Source organism: Ovis canadensis, chromosome 10 (assembly GCF_042477335.2).
Source record: "Ovis canadensis isolate MfBH-ARS-UI-01 breed Bighorn chromosome 10, ARS-UI_OviCan_v2, whole genome shotgun sequence".
Classification (NCBI taxonomy): Eukaryota; Metazoa; Chordata; class Mammalia; order Artiodactyla; family Bovidae; genus Ovis; species Ovis canadensis.
Window position 1 is genome coordinate 53908501 of NC_091254.1, and position 27246 is coordinate 53935746.

The following is a 27246-nucleotide window of genomic DNA, read 5'->3' on the forward strand; positions in this document are numbered from 1 at the left end:
GACTGAGAATGCATGCATGCGCACACACACACACACATGCACACACACACACCCTGCTTCTTATGCAGTGAATAGTCAATAAATGGTGGCAGCCCAGCTGTTATCAATGGTGTTTTTACTATTATTAAGAGATTCCTATTAGGGCTTACTTTTAAAAAATAAGGCCCCCTTGTTCATGATACTGTTCATGCAATGTATTCATGGTATTAGGCCTCAAGGGTTTCTATAAATTACACAAATTTTTGTATACACATTTGCAAGGAGATCCAACCAGTCCATCCTAAAGGAAATCAGTCCTGGGTGTTCATTGGTAGGACTGATGGTGAAGCTGAAGCTCCAATACTTTGGCCACCTGATGCGAAGAGCTGTCTCATTTGAAAAGACCCTGATGCTGTGAAAGATTGAGGGCACAGGAGAAGGGGCTGAAAGAGGATGCATTGGTTGGATGGAATCACCGTCTCAGTGGACATGGGTTTGGGTGGACTCGGGAGTTGGTGATGGACAGGGAGGCCTGGCGTGCTGCTGTTCATGGGGTTGCAAAGAGTCGGACACAACTGAGCAACTGAACTGAACAGAACTTTTTTAGTTTTTCACTATATTCCCTGAATTTGTCCGTGGCTTTTGTGAGATTCACATTTATTTTGTGTTCCTAAAATACTGCCACAGCTCTATGTATTAGAGGAATAAATAAAGGATTAGTAGAAAATTTCACTATTTAATTCTATAGCTCTTTACACTTTGTAGATTTATACTTTATCCTTAATTTCTCAAATATACATTTGTTGAACATATTAAAGTTTGCCTTGAACTAATCTTGTATCATAATGATAAAAAAAAAACCTAGGTGTTTTGGGAGAAATAAACAATAAGCCTTCTTAAAAACATTGCATAATTGAGGCATAGTTCTTTACATTGGATGGAAGATAGAAATTAATTTCACTCCACATGATGTGAGTTCATCCATTAGACAGTTTGTAAAGATACACTTCTGTATTCTGTATGCTGTCCAACTCAAGTCAGTACAACAGCAATTGGGTAAAATTTGCAGCTTAATCATGAAAGAACATCTCAGATTTTCCCTTATGCCTTTATTTTTTGATATAGGAGGCATGTATGCCAACTCTGATGTCACTGCCACTTTTATTATAGAGGAAACTGTATAAACCATTGCCAAAAGAAATCAGGCCATTGCTTATTTTATTATCAATTTGTGCTTCATATATGGAAATGATTTTGGCTGCAGACTTCTAAAGCTAAACCAGTTTCTGTAATGAATATTATACATTTACTAATAAAAATATTTTAAAGAAACTATGTAATTCTAGAGTGGATATAATACTTTTATATTCTTTGCAATATGATATATGCAGAACAGATATCATTAGCTCCAAATTACAATGAGAAAATAAGTTCAGAGAACTATGAAATCAAATTTAGAGGCACATGGTTAACAACAGGGAGGAATAGGGGCTCTGACAGACAGGGTCTTCTACAAGCTGGGTAATAAACCCTGCTGCATTTCTTCTTTCACTAAATGCACATGCTTGACAAATGTATCTAACAGCATTATTTTCAGACTTTTTAAAATTTTTTGTAAGGTGGTCCTCAGTCTTACTCTTATTTTCTATGCTTCTTTTCTTCCACGTGTTCTCCTTGTTAGCATATTTCTCAATGTGTCTAACAGAATTTTACTCATCTTATTTCAAAATATAATTTTGTGAAAACATACAGAATTTGCACCACGTATATTAGCTGCACATTCACAAGATTAACCACAAGCATAATTAACTTTAAAATGACTCAACTTCCTTCAACCATGATAGTTCTGTCTTTATTGAATTTTAATGTCTTTTATTTTAATCAAACAATATCCCTTCACAGGATATACACTAAGAAATGAGTTTTCCTAAATGAAATTGCTTTTTTATTGCCACTCTACCATACACCCCATTTACATCTCTAGAACATTAAAACCACTTTTTGAATGCGACTTTACCAGCAAGTGAAGTGTGTTATCTTTGTAAGAGCTCTGGCAGATGAAGCACTCTCTCTATGGTGCAGGGAGACGAGCTGCATTAACAAGTCTGAATATCACCAGTGTTTTCACAAATTATCCACCAAAACTAGAAAAAAAATGATGTATTCTCGAATCAATGAAAACTCGCGAGACTGTGATTTTTTTTTTAATTTTTCTGTCTTGAAAGAAGAGAGGGAAATTATCAGGACAACCACCTCAAAATACATTGAAGCAAAAAAATGTTTTGTTTTGGATATATATATTTGCGAAGCAATTAAAGTACTAAGTAAATTCTTCCATCAGAAATAAGGATTGTTAAAAGATACTTTAAAGTACATGCATAGAGTGTTTTAACCACAATGGTTTGCTTTGTAATTCCTAAACATAAGGAATGAGTTTCCAAAGTTAATAAACTAACTTTAAAATAATGATTTTTAGAACTAAAATCATCAATTGGCTGGTTCCTTTACATTTATATTTTATTACTTTATATTTTTATTAAATATATTACTTTATATTTTATTAAATTGATGCTTTTATTTTATGAATTTAAAAAAGGAAAGAGTAATCTTTGGTGAATAATGAAAAACACTTCAAATATAACTAAGAAATAAGGTAAAATCAGTGCATGTTTATGACATCTCAGCACTACATTTCTTAGCTACTATAGTGTTTTTTTTGGTTTCTACATTATAAATCTTGAAGTCATATCTTTATACATTTTAAGATTATACCTAGCTGTCAGATGATGTATACAAATAGGAAATTTGAATCCCATTTCAAAATAATCTACTTGGATTTCTAATTTAAACTAAATGTTAGACAAAGGTATGTAGCATCAACACAAATAACATGTATGTTATATTTTCCAACCATATAAAAGAATGGTTCTCCTGCTTCTACAAAGTTTCTTGTCTAGTGAAAAACCTTCTGTGTCAAAAGTGGTTGTTATCTATAGCAGTTAGTTTTGATTCTCCTGACCTTGCAATGGCTGCGTCAAAAAGTAAATGAAGGTTAGAGATTGCCACAAAGTTCCTTGGAGAATTTTCAGTGTATATAAATGCCCTCTTATAGAAGAATGAGAGAAAAGGTAGATTAAAATAGCATAGTCTGATCATTATATTAATGTTACGTTGGGTAATTAATTAGTTGGAGGAATATTCAAAACCCATTCCTCCTTGTTGCCAAGATCATGGACCAGCATTCTTTTTACAAAAAAGAATATAATGAAATAATTCTATGATGATGAACAGATGACCTCTTTCAAAAAATAGACTTAATTATTAATGTATGTAAAATAAATTAAGCATTACAATGAATAAATTTTAGATTTCATTCTAGTAAGAAATATTCTAATTGCCTTAAAGAAGAAATGCACTTTTGTTTGTTGTTTTTTAGTCTAATCTGATCTAAATAATTTTGGTGTGAATTTTAAATATGTTATTAGCATAAAGTATTAATTTCATAACAAATGATTAATTTGCTTTTAAAATTGTTTGGACTCTCATATCACTTAATAGCATCATAAATTTTTTTTTTTCTTTTCAGGTTCTTTGGATTTTACCAGTGAGGAAATACATGTTAAATGCACATGATTTACTTTCATGTTTAACTTTATTAAGGTAGGAAAATATGTAAATGGTAGGTCCTAATTTCAGGTATATTTACATGATATTTCCTTTTTCAGTTTACACAGCTAAGGAAATTAACACATTTCATTAGGGCAAGCCCAAATCACATGCCACAGGTACCAATTCAATTGCTGACTGAATTCCAAAGCAAGAACAAAGCACAAGGTTAACCACACACATCAGAAAACTAAAACAGACAAGAAATACAATAAGTAACATGCAAAGTCAGAGTGGCCAAAATAGAATTCAGAAAATATTAATTTTGCTTTATCTTATCTTTCATAAAATAGACAGATTTAAGACAAAGCCATAAATGAGCACTTCAAAATCAACTCACTCATCCCTTGGCTAACAAGCAGAAACCTTTCTTAGTTGGCATTGATGATGGGCCTCAATTGGTCAAAAGGTGTAGCTTTTTAAATGCTGGGACAATATTTTTAAAAATGTGACATTTTACAAGGTTCTAAATTTCCATTGTTCTGAGTGAATTAGTTCTTCTGTTACTGTTACTCTAGCTTCTACATACTCATTATAATTCCAACAAACTAACAAGATGAAGGAGTTTTTAAATGTTCGTGATGAATGATGACAAAATGTTAATATAACTAGCAGTGCTGATCTTCATATTTTGTCTTTTTTTTTTTTTGGAATGTAACTGCAAGTTTGGAAGATACATGGCTTTTGTCACAATTTTACATGACATAAGTTTACATGATGAGTCTTTTAATTAAGAGTTTGTCTTCAGTTCTTGGCAATATATATTATGTCAACTCTGATTTCACAATTTTTGAATTTTATTTTATTTGGGGGGATTTTCATTTTAATGAGATAAGAACACTTAAATGAGATCTACCCTCTTAAGGGTCTTTGAAGTACATAATATACTAATGTTTAGAAAAATACATAAAAACCATCTTTAGACAGTGCTGTGCCTCATCACTAACATTGGATCATCACCCTCCACATCTCATATGCACACATATGCAAAGGAGAAAAATAAGTGTTCACTGTTATCATCTAGTTTCTTGGAAATTTCCTAAATGTTATTGAACAAATTTCAAATTTCTGGCACCTTCTTCCTTGTTTAATTCCAATTTTACAAGGCAATGCCTTGGGTTAAGTCAGCTTTAGAAATTATTTTTCTCCTCTACAAATTCACCTGTTTATCTCTAATCCCTGGGTAGTGCAAGACTGATCCTATAATCTGTTAATATCTGATTTACCAAGAGCCAGCTGTGCCCCACAGAGACTAAGCCATTCTTCCTCCCCAGCACATTAAGAATTAATATTTACCCTTACTGGACCTTTCAGCCTACACAAGAAACTTGAACAAAAGCTGTGCAAATCCCTATCCAACATACACTAGGAGGATTAATAATAATTCCTTTTGATCAGAATTACTCGGTTGGCCAGCAATGGTTTCCATGGTAATCATGTGGTAGACAGGGCTGAGACTGATTTCATCAGTTGTAAGACATCATTAGAATTATCCCACATGTCTAATTATAACTTACCAGGACTGACTTCCACATAGTATAGCTCAGAGGCACAGAAAATGAAGTTATGAGTTTTAACTATTAGAAAGCTTCCACAGGAAAGAAATTATTTTACTTTCTCCTAATAAGATTTTTTTGTCCCCCTGCTAAAAATGTTATGCATTAGAAAAATTTTTTTTAAAAATTTTTGTATAAGAAATGGAGTCAGAGTGGTACAACTATAATGAGAATTTCATTGAAACTTTGTTGTGCTAATAGAAAAATAGTTTGTAACACTAAATGTTTAAAATTTTGAAAATATGAGCATATTAGAAAGAATTATAACACCTGTAAAAGTTAATAAACAGAAACCTCAATTAAATAGAGTTAGGAAACTGGAAGGGAGAGCTCTCATACCCTGCAAAGATAGTCCAACCTAACAGGAAAAAGAAACATTTCTCTTTTTTCCTGGCAATAACCCAGCCAATTAAAAGCCATGGACTCTTTTTACTAGAGGCCTTCCAATGTCCTTTTCAGCTGTATAAAAGCGTTCTCTTTCTCCATCTGTGCTGGGACTTGGATGTGGCTTGTCATGGGTACAGACAGCAAATTTCAATTCCACTGAGTAAAACCATCTCTGTTGGAGAAGTATCAGGCAGTCTATTTGTTTCAGATGAACATAACCGAAACAAGTAGATATTAGAAGAGAAATATGTACGTTTGAGGGTGGATGCAAGTCCTGTAAATGTACTTCTGTCTTTGTTGTAGGTAAAAACACCTGTGTCTTTTTATTTTTGAAACAGGAAGTTCATTAGCAAAGTTTTATCCCAGCATCCAGGTGGTAACCTTAGAAAAAGAGTAGCTGAAATTTGATAAGCCTGACAATTCAGCACTTAATCATATATTAAAGACACTCAGCACTTGTATTAAAGACAAAATGCACATGTGGAAATTAAAAAAAAAAAAGAAGACAAGGGAAAATTATAAAATAAGCACTGTATCCCAATGTATACAGTAATTCTGTTAAAAATAATTCCTAACTGAAATTTTGAAGGGTAGGTAGGAAAAAAAGAAAACCTAAAATGAGGTATTAAAACCTAAAAGCAGAGACATTATTTTGCCAACAAAGGCCTGTCTAGTCGAGGCTATGGTTTTTCCAGTAGTCATGTATGGATGTGAGAGTTGGACTATAAAGAAAACTGAGCACCAAAGAATTGATGATTTTGAACTGTGGTGTTGGAGAAGACTCTTGAGAGTCCCTTGGACTGCAAAGAGATCCAACCAGTCGGTCGTGAATATTCATTGGAAGGATTGATGCTGAAGCTGAAACTCCAATACTTTGCCCATCTGATGCGAAGAACTGACTCATTGGAAAAGGCCCTGATGCTGGGAAAGATTAAAGGTGAAAGGAGAAGGGGACAACGGAGGATGAGATGGTTGGATGGTATCACTGACTCAATGGACATGAGTTTGAGTAAATTCTGAGAGTCGGTAATGGACAGGGCATACTGCAGTCCATGGGGTCGCAAAGAGTTGGACACTACTGAGTGACTGAACTGACTGACTAAAATGAGGCACACCTGAAAGAAATTAAATTATCAAAAATTCTTACAAGGACTTAAAAGATATATTGGAAGATCCATGCTACATATGAAAAGGACATTGCTAGCCTCCTATCACACAGGTTAAAGCAGATTCTAAACTCAGGGTGAAACAGGTGAATGCAAATTTTGTCTTGATTCTCCTGGAAAATGATTGAAGATCAACAAGTATGTTCATATAAAATGAAACAATGTTTATGATGACTGTCATATCAGAAAGGTTAAAATAACAAAATCAGTTAAATGCTGGAAATTTTTTAATCTAGTAAAACTATGGACCTAAAAATTAGAATTTCTTAATTTTTATTCTAACCTTCTGACATAAAATTATTTTTTAAAAAGTAGACATATAAAATGTGTTTATAAATCAATCAATAACATATTTTATAATTACTAGGTGGAAGGAAACAAAATAAAGGAGCCCCTAAAATACAGCTAGAAAGTTGGGCCCTAAAATTAGAAAGTTAGCATTTCCCCTAAACGTTATCTTGCATGAAAACTTATCGATAGAAGAATGATCCTGCAATTAATTAAAGCACTTTTTTTCTTCACTCTGATAGCAAGATCTGTTAACTAAAAAGAGAGATACTGTTTACATTCCTTAAAACTACTAATGTTTTAAAGAATATAACTGGGAATAATCATCACATATTATGTATATATGTCAGAAGAATCTGCTCATACTAATACAACTTTACTCAAGAAATTTACTCATGATTTTTTTTCTTTTTGCAAAATAATAATAATAATAATATTCCTTTGTGTGTAACACTTTTACATTTTATTTCCAATTAAATATATATGAGAGGATTAGGACTGAGTTATTTTTTCTGTTTGTCTCTTACTGTAGTTCTTTATAAATACCAAGTACATGAAGTTTACAAAACTCCATCAAGCAAAAATAGAAAGCTAATCTGTTATTGAATTACTTGAAAAAATGAAGTAAAGTGAATAAAAGTCATCTTATATAAATAATTTGTAAAAGTTGAGTATTTAATGGGTTAAGTTTAATGTTGCAAGACAAGAAAATATGATTAGAGCCTTATCGTGCAAGTATTTTTACCAAATCACTAGTTCATATTTTCATACACTGAAAAAATACTGTTTAGGGACACTATATTTTACTTATTTCTGTCAGCTTTAGGAAACTACAAAAATCTTACTTTCTTCTCATATGAACCTCACCATAGTCATTTACATTTTAATCATCTAGTTACTGCACAGCAATTAGGCCCTAATTTGGTAATATTTTGGGTGAATAGACTTTTTTTTTCTCTCCTTAGCCAGTTAAGCAAATGGGAAATTTAGTTCCTGGCTCTTTAGAAAGGAAACTTTCAGATCAAAATAGACACAAATTCAAGTCCAAGAAGATGGTGGATTTGAGATGTGGAAATGTGTACCCTAATTTATGCGTATTTATGGTGTCTCTGGAGTCTCACAGAGTTGGACTTGACTGAAGCGGCTTAGCAGCAGCAGCAGCCACAGCATGGATGACCTAACTCCAGAAATTCATTCCGTTTTGTGAGAAGCAGCTAAAGAAGTGAATTTTTGATGACTCAGAACTCCAACCACATCCCCAGAGACAGCCAGCCATACACTGTGTGCAGCAATGAGTGTGTACAACCTCACATAGGTGTAAGATAAACTGAATGAATGCTGCATTTCACATTGTAAGGGACAGGCCTTAATTGGAACCTTGCTTTCACCTTTTCACTTCATTGCAAAAAATCACTGCAATGCTTTAAAGAAAAGATTAGGAAATTGTAGCTAGGTTAATCCTAGGATTAAAGAGACTGAGTAAAGAGGACAGGTTAAAAATCTTATTGTAAAAAGAAAACTTTTGAAATTCCATTACAGACATATTTTGGCAATATGCATAAAAGCACCTTCAGTTTTGATAACACTACATCAAAAAAACTGAATGAGGGATTTAATTGAGGGTTAATAAAGATAAATTGCAAAGCAATAGAGGAAAACAACAGAATGGGAAAGACTAGAGATCTCTTCAAGAAAATTAGAGATACCAAGGAACATTTAATGCAAAGATGGGCTGGATAAAGGACAGAAATGGTATGGACCTAACAGAAGCAGAAGATATTAAAAAGAAGTGGCAAGAATACACAGAAGAACTGTACAAAAAAAATCTTCAAGACCAAGATAATCACGATGGTGTGGTCACTCACCTAGACCCAGACCGTAATGTTAAGCCAAGTGGGCCTTAGAAAGCATCACTACGAACAACGCCAGTGGAAGTGATGGAATTCCAGTTGAGCTATTTCAAATCCTGAAAGATGATGCTATGAAAGTGCTTCACTCGATATGCCGGCAAGTTTGGAAAACTCAGCAGTGGCCACAGGACTGGAAAAGGTCAGTTTTCATTCCAATTCCAAAGAGGGGCAATGCCAAAGAATGTTCAAACTACTGCACAATTGCACTCATCTCACATGCTAGTAAAGTAATGCTCAAAATTCTCCAAGCCAGGCTTCAGCAATACATGAACTGTGAACTTCCAGATGTTCAAGCTGGTTTTAGAAAGGGCAGAGGAACCAGAGATCAAATTGCCAACATCGGCTGGATCACGGAAAAAGCAAGAGAGTTCCAGAAAAACATCAATTTCTGCTTTATTGACTACGCCAAAGCCATTGACTGTGTGCTGCTGCCGTTACTGCTAAGTAGTTTCAGTCGTGTCCGACTCTGTGTGACCCCATAGACGGCAGCCCACCAGGCTCCTCCATCCCTGGGATTCTTCAGGCAAGAATACAGGGGTGGGTTGCCATTTCCTTCTCAAATGCATGAAAGTGAAAAGTGAAAGTGAAATCACTCAGTCATGTCCCACTGTTAGCAACCCCATGGACTGCAGCCTATCAGGCTCCTCTGTCCACGGGATTTTCCAGGCAAGATTGGATCACAATAAACTGTGGACAATTCTGAAAGAGATAGGAATACCAGGCCATCTGACCTACCTCTTGAGAAACCTATATGCAGGTCAGGAAGCAACAGTTCAAACTAGACATGGAACAACAGACTGATTCCAAATAGGAAAAGGAGTACGTCAAGGCTGTATATTATCATCCTGCTTATTTAACTTATATGTAGAGTACATCATGAGAAACACTGGGCTGGAAGAAGCACAAGCTGGAATCAAGATTGCCAGGAGAAATATCAATAACCTCAGATATGCAGATGACACCACCCTTATGGCAGAAAGTGAAGAGGAACTAAAAAGCCTCTTGATGAAAGTGAAAGTGGAGAGTTGAAAAGTTGGCTTAAAGCTCAACATTCAGAAAACGAAGATCATGGCATCTGGTCCCATCACTTCATGGGAAATAGATGGGGAAACAGTGAAAACAGTGTCAGACTTGATTTTTGGGGGCTCCAAAATCAGTGCAGATGGTGACTGCAACCATGAAATTAAAAGATGCTTACTTCTTGGAAGAAAAGTTATGACCAACCTAGATAGCATATTGGAAAGCAGAGACATTACTTTGCCAACAAAGGTCCATCTAGTCAAGGCTATGGTTTTTCCTGTGGTCATGTATGGATGTGAGAGTTGGACTGTGAAGAAGGCTGAGCACCAAAGAATTAATACTTTTGAACTGTGGTGTTGGAGAAGACTCTTGAGAGTACAAAGAGATCCAACCAGTCCATTCTGAAGGAGATCAGCCCTGGGATTTCTTTGGAGGGAATGATGCTGAAGCTTAAACTCCAGAACTTTGGCCTCCTCATGAGCAGAGTTGACTCATTGGAAAAGACTGTGATGCTGGGAGGGATTGGGGGCAGGAGGAGAAGGGGACGACAGAGGATGAGATGGCTGGATGGCATCACTGACTTGATGGACGTGAATCTGAGTGAACTCCAGGAACTGGTGTTGGACAGGGAGGCTTGGCATGCTGCGATTCATGGGGTCTCAAAGAGTTGGACATGACTGAGCGACTGAACTGACTGAAAGGTAAATTAGACCATATATTAAAAGTATCATATTAATGAAAGGAAAATACTTGAAAAAACAGCTAGCTATGAGGAAAACCTATTGGTTTATTAAAGAAAGAACTAAGACATTTCTATTTACTATTTTTGAGTTTCAAGTAATATTTTCAGACAATCTAGTTAGTAGATTTATTTCAGGAAATTAAGTTATGCTGAAAGATCTTCTTTAAAACGTGAAATAATTCCAGCCAAAAATATATCTATCATGGAACATTATCATCCACCTTCTGATGCTTTTTGTCTTCTTAGCTGCCCAACTGTTTCTTACTTTCAATCAACCTGTTAGTTCCCAGCAGAGGTGAGAAGACTTTGATATATAGAAATTTAATAGTCTGGACAGTCCTCCTAATGTAGCTCAGCAAGAGACTAGAGGATAATATCATCAGCTCCTCCTAGTGATCTTATTCAATCTTTCATTAAAAACTTACTGGAATCAAACAAAAGAAAAAAAGAAAACTGTATCTTATGGCACTTTAATACTAAACACACAATTAACAGCTAGTATTTGAACATGTAACCAAGAAAAGGCTTTCAGAATGTTTCAAACAGGGAAATTAACAAGAGTAGAACTGAGTATCATTTTATGCTTAAATTTATCATATAATGACAAGATATAACTCCAAAGTAATTGTTTCATATTTCTTTTATTATGTTTTCCTGCCTTCTCAATATTATGTCTTCCTGCCTTCTTCCCTCTTGTTTCTTCTAGTTTATTCAGTTAAGAATATAGGATTTTTCTGAGAGAAAGTAATGATCTGGACTTGATATTCTGCTCTGCCACTCTTAGCTTTAGAACAATGGACTCATCATTTACCTTTATTTTCTTCCACTGTGTTACAAGTATAGTGGAGACTTTGATCCCTCAAATGAATGTTAAGAAAATCATATCATATCTTACAAATAAAGTATAAAGTTAAAGAAAAATTTTACAACTAAATATCAAGAAATATCTGGCAGGGTTTCCCAAATGAGTGAAATAATGAACATATGCACTTAAATTTATGCTTAAAGGCTTCTTAAAATTTTATGGAACTCATGTGCCCCAATTTTACACTAGTGTGTCATCCTACTTATAATATTATTTTAACAAATATAATTATCATGCATCCTTATGTGGTTTTTAAAGATTTAAAAAGTTTTCCTGTATGAATGAATTATATTACTTGTACATATGTGGCATTCGTGACTTCTGAAACATAAAGCAGTTCTATCAACTACATTTTATGAGCCTACGCGATAGACAGGGATATTGCTCTGGAAATTGCTATTGCAAAATAAAGAAAGGAGTTGATGCTTAGACTTCAGTATTTAATCACTCGTTTCAACTGAGTTTATTTTTTCAAAGAATAAAGAAAGGACAAAAATTATAGACAACCAAATTTGCTCCAAGAAAATTTCAGCAGCCATCAGTTGGTTTCATTCAAAATATTTCAGTTGTTCAAAATCTAGATTGTGTACAACTAGCTAACAACATTATAAACAAGTTAATTGCCATTTTGTAAAATTTAGTGAACAATATTTCTTGTTGTTTGTTTGAGTTGCTAAGCTGTGTCCAGCTCTTTTGTGATCCCATGGATTGTAGCTCTCAGGCTCCTCTGTCCATGGGATTTCCTAGGCAAGTATACTGGAGTGGGTTGCCATTTCCTTCTCCAGGATATCTTCTTGTTGTAAGGATCAAACTCGCATCTTCTGAATTGGCAAGCAGATTCTTTACCACTGAACCGCCAGGAAAGCCCCAAAACAATATTTAATGGACATCTATGTTATATATATGCTATTATACAATCTGCCATAAGAATTAGAGATAAAGAGACTCTGTTTTCAAAAATGTTTTCTATCATTCCCATGAAAATAAGAAAACAAGTGGTTAAATAATGGTGACGAATGACAGGGTATTTTCTAGAAAACTTTGACTATAGAGCAATAGTCAAAGGGCATAGAAAGACCTATAATATTTTAATTGGAAGATACTGGGGAACTGCAGAGAGGAAAAAATTAACATATGAAACATAAAAACATGTTTGAATAATTCAAGTAGTGATCAAAGTTGTTTTTAAGCAAAGTTGTGACATTGCCAATATCATCAAATGGTAATCTATATGTTGTGTAATTTTATGCCAAAATTTTGATAGTTTAGTGGAGTATTAAAATTAAAACTTACTCAAGAAATTATATTTCTAGAACCAGGTCTATCTTGCACAAAATGAATGAAATAAATCAGTCTTACAGAATAAAATTTAGGAAACATAAATTTAATTTAGACAACTGTGTATATTTTCTATTTTGCAGAATTCTTTTTACAGAATGTGTTTTGACATGATTTACCTAGTCTAAGTATTGCAAAATAGTAAGTGGGCTCTATTATTTCAGGTTAAATTTCCAAAGCAGGTGATATGGTGCCATTTTAATATAAACTTGAGTGTAAGACCATTTTAATATAATTTCAATATACCTTTATCCACTAAACTATTATTTTCTTAATATTTTAAAGTTATCATCAATTAGTTTAACAAAGTAGGACTTTAAACAATATTTATATACGATGAGACCAGCAATAGCTTGTACTCACATAGTGTATTTTGTATTCAATACACATGTACATTCAAAATATTGCTTACAGACAAGGAAACTCAGGTTCAGAAACCATTAAATCAATTCCAACAAGTCACAAAGTATTGAGTCAGACATGCGAGACTAAAAGGCAAACACTTTGGTATCTATTTATCTATTGAGTATTCTATTTAAAAATTACATATAAATTTAAAGCACATTATTAATATGTGGAAAATTCATCCACATAAAATGGTGTTATAAGTTGGAGATACTATAATACTCTCTTTTTATTATAGACTAGGAACTTAGAGTTACTTTTACATGCTATTAGAGGTCTTTGCAATAATTTTGGTAATATTGATATTTCCTTCAACATTTTTATTTCTAACCTTAAGCAAAGGACTATCCTGTCATGAGTTTCTCTAAGTATTGAAATACTCTTTTGAGGCTTGATGACTTTTGTGCCTTCAGTAATCAGTGAACATATCACTGTGATGGATAACAACTCCATCAACTAATAACCCAGAGAAAATAACTGGTATTTTAGCTGACCCAAGACTGCAAAATTAGCATGTTGGGGGGTTAGGGTGGGAAGGCAGTGGGAGAAAAGGATGTCTTGTGAGTAAGTGGAAAAGTCATCTTAATTATTCTAATAATGTGGACCATAATTGGCCTTTGTTGCCTATATTAAAGGACATTATTTAAAATGCATTGTATAATGTGCACCATATGTCCAGAGTACAGATTATTTACTAAAAGTATCTCTCAAGCAAATTTTTTTCCAAATTTTTAATTCTGCCAATAATTTGTCATTTCCCAATAGTCCAATCTCAAGATTTTGGATGGATCCTGACTCTTCTTCATTGCCATTATAATATATGTATAAATTTCTTGGAGATCCTTTGAGTTTTTAGGACTTGCCTGACATGCTACATACTAACTGCCACTCCTTTGGTCCATGAACTCATCACTCTATGCCCAGAATACTGCAGTTGCTCTCATCAAGTCCTTTCTGTCAGCTCAGATTACTAATTCTGAGAGGCCACTCTCCTAAGAGTTTTCAATGAGTTTCCCAAAGCTTTTCAGGTCAGCTACAGACTCATCTCCCTGGCCTCTGAGATAATCCATAAAGAGATGTCATTTTCATACGATGAAATATATTCATATTATGCCACCCAAACACATACTGTTTCAGACAGGATATTTCACTCATAATTGTTATAACTCCATAGGTGTTTATTCATATATAACTTTAGAACATATCTATCCAATCACCAGTCCATCCATCCAATCTGCTTATCCATCCATCTGTCCATCCAGTCCAGTCAACTAACCAGCCAGCCAGCCAGCCAAACAGCTTACATTTAAGGAAGAGGTACCTGGCACTCTGCTTAATATTAGAAATACAGACTAAAGCATTATCTTTATGGCTTCATGGTGCTCCCGGTCAAATGTTAAGGCAGAAATTACCTAATTGCATGGCAATGTATACTACAGATAAGAAATCTGCTATGAGAGAATTTGAATAGATTTATCTCAACCTGCATAAGTCAGGAAAAGAAGGAGGTAACACCTAAGGTAAATTTTAGAATTCTCTCTCCTCTTATCTATAAGATAAGATCCTGCCCTTAAAAAAAAAAAAAAATCTGACTCCACTCCTTTCAAAGAAAATCTCAAGTATAGCTTCCTACATAAAGCTGTCCTCAACAAAGTGAGCTGACCTAGAGAGTTACTCTTCCTACTAGCTGTTAAGTGTATTTTCAACATAGCAATTGTCTGTGTCATTGTTCTCTAATATTTTATTTTTGCAAGTAAGTCCCCAGTACTATAATCTCTCTCCAGGAAATCACTAGCTTCTTTGTGGTGGACTACAGTTCTCCTTTGTTTCTCCCAGAGTCTTTTATAATGATGAATTATTTTTAACTGTGCTAGCATAAACACTCTTGAGGTTAATTAAATCAGCTTCTCATTCCAGTCATCCTCCATTCACTGGGAACACACACAGTGACATTTGTGGAAATGGCATTTTAGAGCCTCCCAGAAGCCATGCTCTTGCATTCGTACAAGGTCCAAGCTGGGTTAAATCAGACTCGTTGCGTATATCTCATCAGCAATAATTTGGGAATAATAATGAACAAAATAAAATTTTCCATTGCAACTATTTGATTGTCAATAATCAATCCAAAAATACTCATAACATTATTTTAGAGGAAAATGTTATAGTTATCTCTGGAATAATAGTTATGATTTTTCTATAGTATAGTCACAAAGTTTTTACATCTAAATGTATAGCTTTGGAAATAAGGACTTTCCAACATGTTCCCCCCTCCCTTTTTGTCCTTTCTGATACAGATAATATCATAATTTCACCCAAATCAAAATATGTCAACTGGGAAAAATGTCTCCAAATGAAGAACTTCTTTGCAATTTCTCCCTCCGCAAAGTGTACACAGTTTAAGGGTTAGCTTTTAAAAACGAATATTCTTACAGCTACATCAAATTTTATACTTGTGCAAACAAAATATAATAAGCTAGAATAAAAGATAATTTTTAATTAGCACCTGTAATATTTAACATTCCTAGATGTATGGGACAGACAAAAAATTGCTACAATAATAAAAAAAAAGATCCTAGAAATCTCTCTTCTCTATCTACTCAAAATTTAAATAAAAGTTGAACTCCCCAGTGATGTATGATGGGCAAAAAAATAGTGATATTGGGGAAGGAACCATTCCCACCTGCTAGTCATTAGGAAGTGTACTTGTGAGGCTGTGCTCTGTATCTCTTAAAGATGCATACCTAAAGTCACAGAGGTCTTGAAGGGAAGGGGATCCAGACTATCTGTTATGCTGCAGGAGAAGGAATTTAAAAATAGTCAGGGAATTACTAGTAAACAATTCTGTATCCATAGAAAGCTTATTTTTTGTGCATTATTTTTGGCAAAACATAGGAAAAGAAAGGAATATAAATTATAAAAATTTAAGAATATAAATTAATACTAACAGCATATTAGTTAATCCAACTGAATGTATGGTTGTAACAATTATTAAATTTCTATCTTAATTTGGGATAAACTTTGAGGAAGGATGAGAAGCGTTTTCTAATTAGGTAAATATTTTAGGACAACAATTATTTTTGTTGACTTTCTTTGACATTTTAATATCTTTTAGAAATATTAGTCAATTTTATTTTCATGTATTTTTGCAGGTATTTAAAAAAGTGAAGGTAAGATCATCACCTAGCTAATTGAATTATAAGTTTTAAAATTCAATTTTAAAATAAACATGATTTTTCTATTTATATTTATTTATTTTAGTTATCTTAAGCTTATCATTCTTATTTTCATACTGATCAATATTGACCATATGTTCCTTGCATTTACACTCATATATTTTTCTACTTTAAAATCCAAAAAGAATTGAAAATCCAAAATAGAATTGTGTAAAAATTATTTTCTTCCCATAAAAGTGTTTATTTTTTATCATTCATAGCAGCATTCCCATAGTAGTTTTTAATCATTTGGGGTACAAAAACCATAAAATTATATTGGAAATATTCTTTCCTATTCCAATAACATGCCAGATCCCAAGGCAAATTATTATGCTTCTATCTGGCCCAATATAAGGCACTTATTGGGCTTCCCTGGTGGTTCAGACGGTAAAGTGTATGTCTGCAACACAAGAGACCCGGATTCAATCCCTGGGTCAGAAGATCCCCTGGAGAAGGAAATGGCAGCCCACTCCAGTACTCTTGCCTGGAAAATCCCATAGACAGAGGAGCCCAGTAGGCTACCGTCCATGGGATTGCAAAGAGTTGGACATGACAGAGTAATGTCACTTTCACTTTTACTTTTCTTTCAAGGCACTTATTAGACTCCCAATACATGTTTTAAGAATGAGAGTTTGAAAAAAAATTAATAAATTCTGGTTAAGTCCAATTGGATAATACTTCCAAATTGAACTTCTTCCATCTTAAATTGTTCAGTGTGTCCATTCTTATTTACTAATCTATATTTTTAGAATGAAAAGTATGTTAAACTTAATTTCTCATATTTCTTCACTATGAAGATTGAGTATCACAAAGTTGAAAAGTGATATTTTACAGTTTTAATTGCTATTATTCATCTTAAGTGAAAATATCAGTCAATATAAAAGCTTATGATAAATTTTCACACGCTAATAAAAGAAACTAAGAATTCTGCTCTTTGGAATATGGGACTGAAGCCGTTTTCTACGAATAAGAAGCCAGTTACCAATTAGGAAAATGAGGGAATGCAGAAATAGAGAGAAAGCAGGCAAGAAACAATAGTGCGACAATCATACAAAGTCTTAGATCCTCTTCAAGGGATATACAGAACAAGTTAATGCATATCTTTGAGTTCTTCTCAAGAAATGCAAGAGGGCAGAGTAGAAGGACGTGAGCTCATCTTCTGCAAGAATACCAAAATTGCAGCTAGCTGCCAAATAATCATCCACAGGAGCATATTGGATCCCACCAAAAAATACATACCCCGGGGCCAAGGGCAAAGGAGGAGTCACAACAAGATGGTAAGAGAGGAACAATTGCATTTAAAATCAAACCTCATACCCACCAGAGATGCTTGGAGGGCACAAACAAAACCGTGTGTGTACCAGGACTGAGGGAAAGCAGCAGTGACTCCCACAAGAGACTGAACCAGAACTGCCTTTGAGTGTTTGAGGGTCTCCTGCTGAGGCATGAGTCAACAGTGGGCTGCGTCAGGGACAGAGACTCTGGCAACAGCAGTCCTGGGTGGCACAGTATGTGGCATAAATTTTCTTGAAGGAGATCACCATTAGGTCCACTATAAAGCTGCCAGGCAAGTGACTCACAAACTGAAAAACAATTATATCAAAGAAGTTCTCACACTTTTGTGAAAGTTCCAGGACCCATAACAGACTTTCCAACCTGGGGATTGGGTAAGTGGACTGAGTATCCCCAGAGAATTTGAATTTCAAGGTCAGCAGGAATTCATTGGAGAATTTCCATAGGACAGGGGAAACAGAGACTCTTGAAAGGCACAAACAAAACCTTGTGTGCATCAGGACCCAGGAGAAAGGAGCAGTGACCCTACCAGAGACTGAGCCAGATTTACCTGTGTATGCTTGGGAGTCTCTGGCAGAAGTGTGGGTCACCTGTGACCTGCTGTGTGGTTAGGGGCACTGACTACAAAAGTTCTGGGAGGCCCAGCATGCAGGCATAAATCCTTTTAAAAGCAGTCCCCATTACCACTATTCTTACTACAGAGAAAACAGCCCCACCCATCAGTAAAAAATTGGATTAAGACTTACTGTGCATAGACTTGCCCACCAGAACAATACCCAGTTTCCCCACAACCAGTCCCTACCATCAGGAAGCTTGCACAAGCCTCTTATCCTCTTCCATCAGAGGGCAGACAGAATGAAAAATTACTAACACAGAAAACTAACCAATCAGATTAATGGACCACAAACTTGCCTAACTCAATGAAACTGAACTGTGGTGTGTAGGGCCACCCATAATGAATAGTTCATGGTGGAGAGTTCTGATAAAACATGGAGAAGGGAAAGGAAAACCATTTCAGCATTCTTACCTTGAGAACACCATGAACAGTATGAAAAGGCAAAAAGATATGACACTGAAAGATGAACTCCCCCAGATCGGTAGGTGCCCAATATACTATTGGAGAAGAGCAGATAAATAACCCCAGAAAGAATGAGAAAGCTGAGCCAAGGTGAAAACAATGCTCAGTTGTGGATGTTTCTGGGGGCAAAAGTAAAGTTCAATGCTATACAGAATAATTTTGAATAGAAACTTGGAGTGTTAGGTGCATGAATCAAAATAAATTGAAAGTGTTCAGACAGGAGATGGAAACAGTGAACATCATCATTTTAGGAATCAGTGAACTAAAATAGACAGGAATGAAGAAATTTAATTCAAAGTGTGAAGTGAGTGTAGTTGCTCAGTTGTGTCCAACTCTTTGTGACCCCATGGACTGTGGCCTACCAGGCTCCTCCATCCATGTGATTCTACAGGCAAGAATACTGGAATAGGTTGCCATTTTCTTCTCCAGGGCATCTTTCAGACACAGGGATCGAACCTGGGTGTCCCGCATTGCAGACAGTGGTTTACCCTCTGAGCAACAAGAATCCCTTAGAAGAAATGGAGTAGCCATAATAGTCAACAAAAGAGTCAGAAATGCATTGCTTGGGTGCAACCTCAAAAATGACAGAATAATCTCTGTTCCTTTCCAAACGAATGATTCAATATCACAATAATCCAAATCTGTGCCCCAACCGCTAATACCAAAGAAGATGAAGTTGAGTGGTTCCATGAAAAACTATCAGACTTTCTAGAACAAACACTACAAAAAGATGTCCTTTTTATCATACATGACTAGAATGCAAAAGTAGGAAATCAAAAGATACCTGAAGTAACACGTGAGTTTGGCCTTGGAGTACAAAATGAAGCAGGGCAAAAGCTAACAGAGCTTTGCCAAGAGAACACTCTGGTCATAGCAAACACCCTCTTCCAACAACACAAGAGATGACTTTATACATGGATATCACCAGATGGTCAATTGAAATCAGACTGATTATATTCTTTGTAACTGAAGATGAGAAGCCTATACAGTCAGCCAAAAAAAAAAAAAAAGACTAGGACTTGACTGTGGCTCAGATCATGAACTTCTCATTGCAAAATTCAGACTTAAATTGAAGAATATAGGGAAAACCACTAGGCCCTTCCAGTATGACCTAAATCAAAACATATATGATTATACAGTGGAGGTGAAAAATAAATTCAAAGGATTAGATCTGATAGACAGTGCCTGATGAACTATGTTTGGAGATTCATAACATTCTACAGGAGGCAGTGATCAAAACCATCCCCAAGAAAAAATAAATGCAAAAAGGCAAAATGGTTGTCTGAAGAGGTGTTACAAATAGCTGAGAAAGGAAGAGAGGGCAATGGAGAAAAAGAAAGATATACTCATTGAATCCAGAGTTCCAAAAAATTAGCAAGGAGAGACAAGAAAACCTTCCTAAGTGACCAATGCAAAAAAAATAGAGAAAAATTATAGAATGGGAAACACTAGAGATTTCTTCACCAAAATTATAGATACCAAGGGAACATTTCATGCAAAGATATGCACAATTAAGGATAGAAACAGTATGGACCTAACAGAAGCAGAAGATATTAAGAAAAGGTGTCAAAAATACTCAGAAGTACTGTGCAAAAATGATTTTAATGACCACAATGGTGTGATCACTCACCTAGAGCCAGAAATCTTGGACTGTGAAGACAAGTGGGCCTTAGGAAGCCTAACTACAAAGCTAGTGGATGTGATGGATTTCCAGCTGAGCTATTTCAAATCCTAAAAGATGATGCTGTTTAAGTGCTATACTCAATATGCCAGCAAATTTGGAAAACTCAGCAGTGGCCACAGGACTAGAAAAGGTCAGTTTTCATTCCAATCCCAAAGAAAGGCAATGCCAAAGAATGATCAAACCACTGCACAATTGCACTCATTTCACAAGCTAGAAAGGTCATGCATAAAATCCTTCAAGCTAGGCTTCAATAGTATGTGAACAGAGAACATCCAGATGAACAAGCTGGATTTAGAATATGCAGAGGAACCAGAGACCAAATTGTCAATATCCACTGGATCACAGGAAAAACTAGATAATTCCAGAAAAAACATCTGCTTCTACTACACTAAAACACTAAAACATCTACTTCTACTTTAGTGACTACACTAAAGCCTTTGACTGTGTAAGTCAACAAGCTGTAGAAAATTCTTAAAGAGATGGGAATACCAGACCACCTTATCTGCCTCCTGTGGAACCTGTATGCAGATCAAGAAGCAACAGTTAGAAAGTGTCATGACACAACAGACTGGTTCAAAATTGGGAAAGGAATATGTCGAGGCTGTATATTGTCACCCTGCTTATTTAACTTATATGCAGAATATAACATGTGAAACTTGGGCTGGATGAAGCACAAGATAGAATCAAGATGGCTGGGACAAATATCAATAACCTCAGATATGTATGTGACACCACTCTTACGACAGAATGTGAAAAGAAATTAAAGAGCCTCTTGATTAAGGTGAAAGAAGATAGAGAACTATCTGGTTTAAAACTCACATTCAAAAAAAAGAAGATGGGCTTCTGGTCCCATCACTTTACAGCAAAAGATGGGAAACAATATGAACAGTGACAGACTTTATTTTCTTGGGCTCCAAAATCACTACAGTGACTGCAGCCACAGAATTAAAAGATGCTTATTTCTTGGAAGAAAACCTATGACAAAACTAGACAGCATATTAAAAAACAGAGACATGACTTTGCCTACAAATGTCCGATTACTCAAAGTTGTCGTTTTTCCAGTAGCCATGTATGAATGTGAGAGCTGGATAATTAAAAAGGCTGAGCCCCGAACTGATGCTTTGGAACTGTGGTGTTGTAGAACACTCTTGAGAGTCCCTGGGACAGCAAGGTGATTAAGCTTATCAGTCCGAAAGGAATTCACTGTAAGGGCTGATGCTGAAGTTGAAGCTCCAATACTTTGACCACCAGATGCAAAGATCCATCAGAAAAGAGCTGACTCATTGGAAAAGGACCTGATGTGAAAAATTGAAGGCAGGAGTAGTAGGAGACGACAGAGGTAGAGATGGTTGGATGGCATCACCGACTCAATGGACATGAGTTTGAGCAAGCTCAGGGGGATGGTGAAAGACAGGGAAGCCTGGAGTGATGCACTACATGGCGTTGCAGAGAACTGAATATGACTAGTGACTGAACAGCAACAATGACAACAAAAGAAAAGGGGGGAAAAAAGAGAGAATATATTAAAAGTTATATCACTCTAACGTAAGAGACAGCCTGGATTCCATGTGGAAACTTCAGAGAGGTTTTCCCAGGCTATGGAAATGAATGGTCAAAGTTGCATGAATATATACATTCAAGTTTCTGTGTTGAGGGCACACTGATTTTCAAATGTCTTTTGAGATCTCTTAACAAAGAGAACTTAGAACTTCTATCAGACAATATCATTGAAAGTTTTTAAATGAACCTATGCCAATATATATGAATAATCTGAAACATTAAAAACAAAAAGCTTTTATCTGATGCTTGAATATAAAAAAAATAAAAATATACATATTTATAAAATTCAAGTCAAAAATTTAAAACCCACAGTCTGCTGTTGAAGGACTGAATAAATTTAGAGTTGAAATTGTCTGTATTAAATTGTCTTTTGGTTCAGTTTTACGGAATTAAAACTCAACTCTGAGGTTCATGAGTGCTACGATGAGATGACAGCATCCCGACTCTCAAACTTTCTCAACTTGCTTAACTGTTAGAAATACATTGCAAACTGTTCAGTTGGGATGCTTTCCTTTTTTCCTCCAACTATCACAAACTAATACCTTATTGCGTACTTTGAATAATAGTAAAATTGGAAATAATCTTTCATTTTTGCTATAGAATAATTTTAACTCATTTATGTATTTAGATGTAAAATGCAATGGTTGATTTATGAATATTTTTAAATGATTTCCACAACTTATTTAATTCACATATCCTTCAGTTCCCTTTTGTATGAGAACACTTCAAATCTATTATCTTATCAAATTTCCAAGTATACAATACACTATTATTAGCTATAGTCACCAAGCTCTATATTAGATCTCTAAATTTATTAATCTTATAACTAAAATCTGTATCCTTTGATAGTATCCCTGTTTTTCCCTCATTGCAACATTTAGTAACCACCATTCTTCTCCTCGTTACTAGGAACATGAACTTTTTTTTTTTTTAATATTCCAGATATAAATGAGACCATGTGATACTTGATTTTTTGTGTATCGTTTCACTTAGCACAATGGACTCCAGGTTCATCCAAACTGTTGCAAAAGATTTCTTTATTTTCAAAGCTGAATAACATGCCTTTGTATATATATACCATATTTTCTTTATTTACCAATAGCCATTTGGGTTGCTTCCATATCTTTGCCACTGTGAATAATACTGCAAAGAATATGGAAGTACAGATACCTCTTTATGATAATGGATCTAAACCTAAAAGTGAAATTGTTAGGCTGGATGCAGCTCTAAATTATTAGAACTTAGAGTATGGCAGTTTTAAATTTTTTGACAAAATTCTATCCTATTTTCACTAGTAGCTGTACTAACTTACATTCCCACCAACACAAGTGTTCCCTTTTCTCCACGTCCTTCAAAAAATTATCTTCTGATTATTTTTGATAAATGCCCTTCTATCCAGTGTGAGGTGATATCTCACTAATTTTTATTTGCAATTATAATAATATTGAGCACAATTTTATATACCTATTGGCCATTTATATGTCTTCCTTGGAAAAATGTCTATTTAGGCCCTTTGCCCATTTTTCAATCTGATTAGGCTACTGAACTTTATGAGTTCTTTATATATTTCATATATTAACCCCTTATCAGACAAATGATTTGAAAATATTTTCTATCATTCCATGTGCTATCTTTTAGCTTTATTAATTTTCTACTGCACTGTCAGGAAGAACTGTACTTTGATGTAGTCCAACTTGTTTACCTTTGCTTTTGTTGCCTATGGTTTTCATGTCAATTCTAAAAAATCTTTGCCAAGATAAATGTCAAGATTTTCCCTTGTGTTTCTTTCAGGAGTTTTATGGTTTCAGATCTTATATTTAAGTCTTTAATCTATTTTGAGTTGTTTTTGTGTAAGGGATAAGAATACACTTTTTTTGGGGGGCGGGGGAGGGCATGCCATGTGGCATGTGGAAACTTACTTCCATGACCAGGGATAGAACATCTGCTTTCTGCAGGGAAAGCATGGAATCTTAATCACTGGACAACTGGGAAAGCCTCACTTTAATCCTTTTGCATGTAAATATGCAGTTTGCCCAACTATTTAATGAAGCTATGGAATATGTTAAGTACAGAGTAAAGAATAAAAAATAGGGTAGCTAACACATGTGTATTACCATCAGCTTTGCCAAATCCAATCATTTTGCAGTATTTGATTGGGATATTATTTAAAGAAATCAAGCATAATAATTGTGTACCTCTTCCTAATCTCATTTCTTCCCACATTTCCCAGCAGTAATCACTACCCTGAATTTAGTAAATATGATACTTATTCATGCATTTTATGTTTGCTACATACTCATAAACAAAAGCAGTAATTTCACATCTTATTATGCTGTATTTGAATGTTATGCTTTATGAATGTTTCTTGAGTTTTACTTTCCCAATGAAGTTTATTTCTTTGACATCTATCTTCATTAATATAGAATGCTTCAATATGTTCATTTTTAACATAATATGGAATTTCATTGAATATATCTACAAGCTGTTGACAAGCCAAATATCCAGCACTGCTTTTTGAATAAAAAGTAGTTAAAGACAGTATTTCAATTTTTAGCATAAAATGTGTATTTACATCTATACACAGTTAAGCGAAGCTTCAAATACAAAAGGGTGTTTACAATAATAATAATAATAATAATAATCTTCTTGAGTTATTTTAGTTTTCTAAATGGTATCATATTCAGGCCATTGTTCCTCAAACATTGCTGTACATTAAAATATCCTCGGGAAGTTTTTAAAATCCCAGAGCCTAGCTCAGACATCCCATAATAATTAAATCAGAGTGTCTGGAAGTGAGAGTTAGGCATTAATATTTTTAAAAGATCCCCTGGTAATTGCAAAGTGTAGAAAAGTTGGCAACCACTGAGTTATGCTGAGCCATTTTTTTTTATATAAAGTATTGAGATTTCAATACCTCCCTTGTAGCCCCAAGCACACTGACTAACTCCCATCACCTTCACTACTCTAGGAAGCTTTCTCTGAGAAAGTTTTGATTTTTTTTTTGGCTCGATTTCTTTACACCACATGTTATTTCTAAAACTATCTGCTCCAGTTCTGAACGATGTATATTCAGTTATTTAACTTATCTCATTCTCAACCTGGCTTTCTGTTGTTTTTAAGCCTCACATATATTTATTTATATTGCTATCAACTGTACATTTCAAGGTCTTAAGGATTTAGAAACAGGTCATTGAATTCACTCAGTACAATACTGAACAAATTGCTACATGCAGAGAGGAAAATCATGCTTTTTTATAAATATGACATCTTACATGAAATAAAAACCATAACTCTAAAACCTCGTACAAAGTCTTTTAAATTATATATAATATCAAGCTGCTAAATTCTGGAGTTATGTTTTATTCAACCTTATACCTTATATGCAGTTTATTTAAATTATTTTCTGCTTAACTTATTTCAGATCACAATTCTATTCATGCTTACTCAAATATAATCACATCGGAATTAAATAAAACCTAAACAATATTTAGATTTAGAACCAACAACCAATGTTCAATGTAATGTTTTGGTTTTTTTATAGACTTATTTCCAATACAGAAAAAAATCCATGGATTGAATTCAACTTCTTAGGAAATCACAACATTTCCAGATGAAGCAAAAGTATAAACACAACACATCTTTTTCTGTTAGACAAACGGTGACTTTCAAAGAGCACAATTTAATGTGTACAACAATAATGTGACATTCCCCAACTTTTCCTATGAGAAAATGTATTGCAATAAAATTAAACAAGTCATTTAGCTTAAAAACTAAACAACTATTTCAAATTATATCAACTGAACATTTTTCTCTCCTAAGATCACATTCTGTAGGAAGTGGCAATGTAGAAAAATCTAAAGACAGTGAAAGATACGTCATGGACATGAAAGGAAATTAAAGCAACATGCTTTTTGGAAGATGGTTATTTAACTGCCAAAGGACCAAAATATGCTGCTTCTGGCTCTTGAGCATAATAACTGTATTTCAGTGTTTCTGTTTTCAGGCGAAACTTCAAGAAAACCACTTTCAGGAGCCTAATATCTCAGGTAGAAGATATTATGCCTGCAGTAAGTTGTTGCTGGTGGAGAGGTTGACCCAGAGGGAAAGAATGCAAGCAGCTGAGTCACATAGGCATGTAAATTTATGGGCTTCTGCTTCAGGGCTGTTACAGTGCTGCAGGGTCCAGCTCTGGACCATGGCTGTCACCTAGTGCAACAATGCGGAGGAATGGAAAACTGACAGCATTTGTGACACAGGGTATCATCTCTGCCTGAATAACAGAAAGATGTTCATTTCTGCCAAGTGGAGGCTGTTGATGACAATGATATAAGGTTTTACTTTTGAATTAAAAAAAAAAAATCTTCGTGGAGTTTAGTAACTTTTCTGTTTGTGTTAATACATTGGAAGTATGTTCATTGGTGTCAATTTCTGAAGGACTGAAAAATATAAAGCCATGAAATAAATGGCAGCTATAGTCTATTCCTTAGAGGAGTACTAGCAAGGTAGTCAGAAGATTGCCATTTCATATCCAACTTCATTGATGCTCATTTCCCTCCCATTCTTAATGAACTTGAAGACAAAGTATATTATCATGCTTAAAGCTATGCATTACTGTGTAATACTATAACATCAAATAAATATCTGCATATCAAATTTAATTCTAAATTTAAAGTTATCTCTGGCCATGCTATGAAAATGAAAGTGAAAATCATACAATCATGCCTGACTCTTTTTTACCCCATGGACTGTAGCCTGCCAGGCTCCTCTGTCCATGAGATTTTCCAGGCAAGAATACTGGAGTGGGTTGCCAGGAATCCTTTAACATTTATGTAGATTGTGTAAATCATGCACAGCTCACCAAAATACGGTAAGAAGGTGTGCAATTGTACTTTTCATGCATAATATCATTGTCTAAACCTCACCTCCAGTTTACAGCTCCAATCTGTTTATTTAAAATGCATCTGTATTCCAGACAAAAGAAGTGAAGGACAGCAACATAGTAACATAAAATGCGTGCTGTTTCATTTGTCAAATCAATAGGGCCATTTTAGTACTTTTATCCTATACTCTTCAATTTTACAGATTTTGTGACAATAT

At 34.7% G+C, this 27246-nt stretch overlaps 1 protein-coding gene across 2 annotated transcripts in view; it reads right to left on the bottom strand.

The window, feature by feature from the left end:
- The window catches only part of PCDH9 (protocadherin 9), a 1187395-nt gene that overhangs the window by 180441 nt on the left and 979708 nt on the right, over positions 1–27246 (bottom strand). The window lies entirely within an intron of this gene.